This window comes from Haplochromis burtoni, unplaced genomic scaffold (genome assembly GCF_018398535.1).
Source record: "Haplochromis burtoni strain Fernald_Lab_line unplaced genomic scaffold, NCSU_Asbu1 Contig_847, whole genome shotgun sequence".
In the NCBI taxonomy this organism is placed as follows: Eukaryota; Metazoa; Chordata; class Actinopteri; order Cichliformes; family Cichlidae; genus Haplochromis; species Haplochromis burtoni.
In genome coordinates this window covers 130,137-136,854 of record NW_024583208.1, presented here as the reverse complement: position 1 = coordinate 136,854, position 6,718 = coordinate 130,137, and positions in this window count along the sequence as shown.

Genomic DNA, 6,718 nt, shown 5'->3' with positions numbered 1-6,718 from the left:
TAAAAAATGTAAATTAAAAAAATCCAATTCAATTCTTAAAACGTTACAGAGAACTGAAAACATTATTTGGACATGTTGTAGAAACAAAGAAAGATGATGTGGCAAACAAAATTACAAGCAAGAAAAAGGTAAAAACATTAAAACCTAATGTGGGAAACTAATTTAAAAAAAAAAAAAAGATTTGAACATCTTTAATCCTGGGATATAAAAAGTGTCCAAAGCAGTTTCTAAAATCAGTTATAAAATTATTTAGACAGACACTCCAGCAGCCTGTCAATGCATCCGTTCTGCATAAAAGAAACAGAATCAAGTCCACATCAGCCCACCTGTCTGTGCTGTCAGTCACACTCTTCCATCAGCTGAGCACAGACATGCCAGCAGCTTGTCAATGCATCCTTTTCGCATGAAAAAAAACAGAATCAAGTCCACAAAAGGACTGAGCAAAGAAAAAATCAAAAAGACGTCATGAGAGTCGATTGTGGGAACAATCATTAGAAAGTAGTAAAAGAACAACAGAGTTAAAATTCCTAGACTTCGACGTTTCTCCTCAGTGGGCACTGAGGTGGCAGCAGGCAGGGCTCTGAAGGTCCGAGCTAAGCAGAAGATGAACAGGGGGCCTGGGAGGAGGGCATAAATAATTAAACGTCCTAATTCATGTAAGACTATGGCAAGAGGGACACTGACTATACAAAAAGCCCAGACAAGGACACAGACCAGCACAGAACTCCTCGTTTGTCTGAGGCAGTCCAACAGTGGATATGCGATGTATAAAAACCTGCAACACAAAAACCCACAAATTTGTATCATCACAGTGTAGAATAATATGATTCTGACTGTAAGGATGCTTCACAGTAAAATATAATGTTCAGAGACATGCAGGTACACACACTAAAAGACAAACAGGTACCTTTCCAGAGAAATGCACATCCTGAAGTACAGACTGGCCATCACACACGAGAGGTGAATAATAGCAGGTATGCTGCTTCCTATTCTTAATAACCAAACAATCATTATGCAGATCTGGATTACATTAGAAGTGAGGAGGTTTGTGTAATAGATGACAGGGACTGGACTCCTTCGCACCTGCAGGGAATATAAATGAATATTTAAAATAACAATAAATAAATGCAGGAATAAACATGACATTGTTTATTATGTTATTATGCTCTCAGGCACCAGAAGGAGACTAATTTACAAAACAACAATCAACTTTTCTTTTAGGTTGTTGAAAACTTTTTAAAATCAAAGTGTCTCTTGACTTCCTTGCTTTCCAGACTTTTATCTGATGTCAAAACTTCTCTTTTTTAAACGTTCTTATGGTTGAAACTGCTGGTGCATGTAAAGCAACAGAGGACAAAATACTCATTCGGGTTACTTCACAACACTACATGCTTCCATGTTTGCTGCCCACAGGGTTTCTCTGTAACACTGTGAAAAAGTAAATTACTGCACATTTAGAGGAACAGTTTGTCACTAGGATGGTATCTGTACTGCCAAGGTGCAGCTGATGGAGGTTCTTATGGCTCGTTCACTAAAAAGAAGAAAGTTTGTTTGGCTCCAAATCGGCTGATCAAAGTTTTTGTTTCTTAAATTAATTTAAAGTCAAATTATTTGTAAACTAAATTATTAGTATGCAAAAGATAGAGTGCTACAAAAAAAATATTATAAAGTACAAAAACAAATAATTAATTAAAGGTCCAGTCTCTGATAGTATGTATAATATTTATAAGCTTTTAACTTTTCAACTATTTGGATTGAAACAACGGAGAATCACACAAGAAAATATAAATTAAAATATATGTTTATATCATCATTTTGATCATTGTTAATGTATTATTATTATTATTATTATTATTATTATTATTATTATTATTATTATTATTATGAGGAGACAGGCTGGTGAGAAGAAATAGAAGACACCCAGCAGAGGGCCTTGGGTCAGAATCAAACTCTGCTGCTCATTTAGCTTATTTGTGGGATGTGGGCATTTTCTCGACCCGTGAGCTAAATCGCACTAAGCTTGAACTCAGGTGTGAGGAACTATTTAATTTTAATGATCCTTAATAAAGGTCATTGCAGCCCTTCCTTGTTATTTATGTATTTATTTCACTAAATCTACAATTTATCCCATTTTTTATGTTTATTTAAGCGTTGTCTGACAGTATGTTTGCCGCAGCAATTTCCTAATTTTGTAAACCTGCTCAACATTTGGCAATAAAACCCTTTTTGATTCTTATCCATCTTTTTCTGCTTATCTGGGGATGGGTCGCGGGGGCAACACCTCACCCAGGAGGTGCCCAGGAGGCATCCTTGTCAGAAGCTCGAACCACCTCAATCGGCTCCTTTCGATGTGGAGGAGCAGCGGCTCTGAGCCTCCTCCCGGATGGCCGAAATCTTCACCCTATCTCTAAGAGAGAGGACGGCCTTTTCTGCTGTTTGTATCCGCGATCTTGTTATTTCGGTCACTACCCTCTCAATTTACCGGTCGATCTACGTCCCTACCCACACCTCACGAGCTGTGGGTAGGGACATAGATTAACTGTCTGCTCTCTCTTCACAACAGACCGGAGCAGCGTCTGCATCACTGCAGCCGCAGCACCAATCCGTCTGTCGATCTCCCTTCTCCCGTCACTCATGAACAAGACCCCGAGATACTTAAACTCTTCCATTTGGGGCAAGAACTCGTCCCTGACCCGGAGTGGGCACTCCACCTTTTTCCGGCTGAGGACCATGGCCTCAGATTTGGTGGTGCTGATTCTCATTCCCACCGCTTCACACTCAGCTGCGAACCGTTCTAAACCGAACTGGAGGCCATCGCCCGATGAAGCCAACAGAACCACATAATCTGCAAAATCTGCTTTCATCTCTGCTTCAAATTATTCACAAAGAAAACAGTTATTATTTACTTACCACATAACACACACAGTAGATCATCAGTATGGTCGAAGGAAGGCAGACACATGTGTCGATCCACATCATCACTTCAAGGACTTTCCGAAACTCGGGCAAAGTTACTGTCATAGGGTTATGTTGCAATCTATACCAATACACTTTGTTTGTGTGGCAAAGCAAAAAAATAAAAAATAAATAAAAACATTGTTAACATTGTTCCGTCATGAAATTACTGATTATAGGTAAACAAGCAGCAACGCAATAATAATAACATGGAGTAGCCTGAATTGCGCTGGAGAATGTGAAATAAATGTGATTTCGCTATAAATTGAAGTAAAAAAAACAACAAGATTGTCAAAACAAAAGTTGTTCACAGAATAACAAACAGTGGTGGTGAAGGGAGGGAGTATGGAAGTATAAAAATAACACAATTTAAAGTCGATTGCTAACACTTGATGTCTGTGTCGTGTATGTAAGGTCGGGTCCATTCCACTGCAGGGCAACCCGCATGTGGCGAATAAAATTTGAACTTGAACTTGATTAAAGCTCAACTGGATTACATTTTTTTTGTGAGATCACAGAAGTTAACAGCTATTTGATTAACCATAAATTTCAATTAAAATAACTCTAAAGTAAAAATTTACTTTGCATTTCTGATCTTGAAAACTTTACATGCCAATGTTTAAAAACGATTCACAAATTGCTCATAAAATATCCCCGCACAGCGACAATGAAAACAAAAACACCTCGATGCAAATTTTCAGAGCGATGAAATTGACTGAACCAGGAATTTTCAGCACTCAGTAAGAGCATGTTGTGATGAACCAACACAAATGTACTGAAATAAATCTAATTCAGTTCTGTCAAAGCTATCAGTGCACTAACCATAGCAGTGATACATATGAATACATCTACTGCTGCAGGCTCTGTTTTAAACCAACACATGTGTGATTAGGCTGCATGGTTCACATTGCACATTGTGTTGCTATGCAGGCGACAGTTACGCTGACATTCTGTGGGAGAAGTTATTATATTAATTAGTCAAATAGATCGAGGAGGTACAGTTAGTGCATTACCAACACACACATTCACAAAAAGCTGCTCACTCCAAGCACAAAAGAAAAGAAGGTAGTGACTTTATTAAACTATCTCCAGATGTTCTAATTCAGTCATTTTTTATTATTTTAAGAACTATGCTTCTAAAATAATGTAATGAATATGTATAAAATAAGTGTCGCCCTTACTTGTCTCAGGACTGTTTCCAGCTGAACCGTTGTGTAAAATCTGCAATATGACAAGTTTGCCTTGAACGAGGAAGTTGTGGTAACACACTTTAAAATCTCCACCCCGTACTCACTGATGTTCAAACGCACAAAAGCCCAAACATGAAGCCAGCGAGAGTCAAGATATATTTTAACTCAATTGATCTGTACAGCTACTCAGCTGCATTGCTTCTGTTCTGTTGGTGGTTTTATTTAAGGGGCGATCGTGGCTCAAGAGTTGGGAGTTCGCCTTGTAATCAGAAGGTTGCCAGTTCGAGCCCCGGCTTGAACAGTCTTGGTCGTTGTGTCCTTGGGCAAGACTCTTCACCCGTTGCCTACTGGTGGTGGTCAGAGGGCCCGGTGGCGCCAGTGTCCGGCAGCCTCGCCTCTGTCAGTGCGCCCCAGGGTGGCTGTGGCTACAATGTAGCTGCCATCACCAGTGTGTGAATGACTGGATGTGTAAAGCGCTTTGGGGTCCTTAGGGACTAGTAAAGTGCTATATAAATACAGGCCATTTACCATTTATTTTACTTTACATTCACAAAAGCGCATGCATTTTAATCAAGATTGTATTTGTTCACATTGTTGAACACTATCTTTATAACTGGTTGTAGAGGGAGGCAAAAGTAGACGCGGCATTACTACAATCATTGAGCGGATATCAGTAAACTGAAAAAGGAAGAACAGAGTCTGCTGCTCTTTGAACGGTAAAACATAAAAAATGCAGTAAAATGAAACAAATTACATGCTTGTCACTTCTGGCAGGATTTATTTAAATAACCATACAAATGAATAATGGCTAAAATTAAATCGGTATTCCAGTTTCAAACTCTGAATAATTTATGCAGTTTTGGTGACTCGACCGTCTTTCATGTACCAGATCAGAGTAGCTGAAGTGGCAACAAACACCTTGTTGATGATTTTTAAAGATCACTATCTTCAGTCAGAACCTGTGACCTCAGAGATCTGAAATGAGAAAAGGCGTGAAAGTTTTGACACGACTGTTGCGGTCCTGAAGCTTTTAATGCAGACTGACTTAATGGCAATATTTTGTTTATTTGGTTCAGTGGAAGGAGTTTCAGCTATGTTGAAAGAGACCAGCTCTTACAGCTCTCTGCTTTTTTATCAGAAAAGAAAACACAGAATCATGGATAATCATTTTTACTATTTACTGTGTGGTACTGCTTTATTTAATTATCTTTGTACTAGTCTAATTAAAAATCATCAAAGCACTTTTATGCTTGTTTTTTTCTTTATACTTTCATTTGAGTTCAAATTCTTCTTAATAACAAACCTGGAACTTCATAGAAAAAAATTAAAAATCAAATATAAGAGAATACTATGCTTTCTGCAGTTTCTTGCATCTGCACAAAGTTACCACAGTGTGCACTCTATAACCGCTGATTTTTTTTAAAAATATTTGACTATTAAATACATCACTATGGCACTTGAACAAAGTCAACCACTGCACTACTGTACAGCCCAGTGCAGTGCATTAAATTGGAATTAAAACAGAAATAAATACATAAAATAACTATAAATATATTGTTTAGAAAGTCCATTCTGTTTACTATTTACTTTAATTCTTCATTGCTAAACCAACTAAACAATTGTGCCATTTGCAGCTCCATAACACAATCTAGTGGCCAAATATTTAACTTCGTCTGTTAGAGCTCATTCAAATGTAATATTTAGCAAGTAAAGATTTAAATATCATTTACATCCAAAGTAACTCTATGATCAGTGGGAATTCTGGTTATTTGCTCCAGAGTTTTGTAATATCCCACATGATATCATATCCTGCCATGACGTTATAATGAGCTGCCTGAAAAATAATTTCCCAGCTTTTTGACACCAACATCTGGGTGTGTTCCTCTTCCACGACTCATCGATACAGCCTATCAGTAATCAATGCTGGAAAGGCATTTGTATGTGTTAGGGCAATTTTACTATATGGTGTAACTTTGTAATATATTGTATTATTTATTGCTATTTGTTTTAGTTTAGTTACTTACTGTTCTTACTGTCTTGGAGCAACTGTCTATAATTTCCTCAGGGATCAATAAAGTATTCTGATTCTGACGTGCTGTTTGCTGGCATTCATGCATCCATCAGGGATGATAGTGGTTTAATAATTTCCCAGATTATATTCTATGGTTCTACAGACAATAGATTTTACCAAGAGAAATTCTTGTTATTATTAGACAGAAAATCTGAACGATGATTTCAAACTTACAATTAAAGATTAATTCATTTGATCAGAGGAAATGAAAATGTGTGGCCTTTAAATGATCCTGGACCATTCTGACGTTAGAAATGTTTCATTAGACTCTACTTGCAATGTGCACCTAACAAACTTATCACACATATTAAATACACACACACACACACACACACATAAGTATGTGTGTGTAAATATGTATTAATCTTAATTAATCTTTGTAATAATGCAGGGTTTTTATCTTACAGTATAAAGGGTCTTAAGCTAACCGTTGTTTTGAGTTTCCAATATATAAATAAAGTGAAACTGAATTCATCTGAGCAGCAGAATCAATTTATAGCCT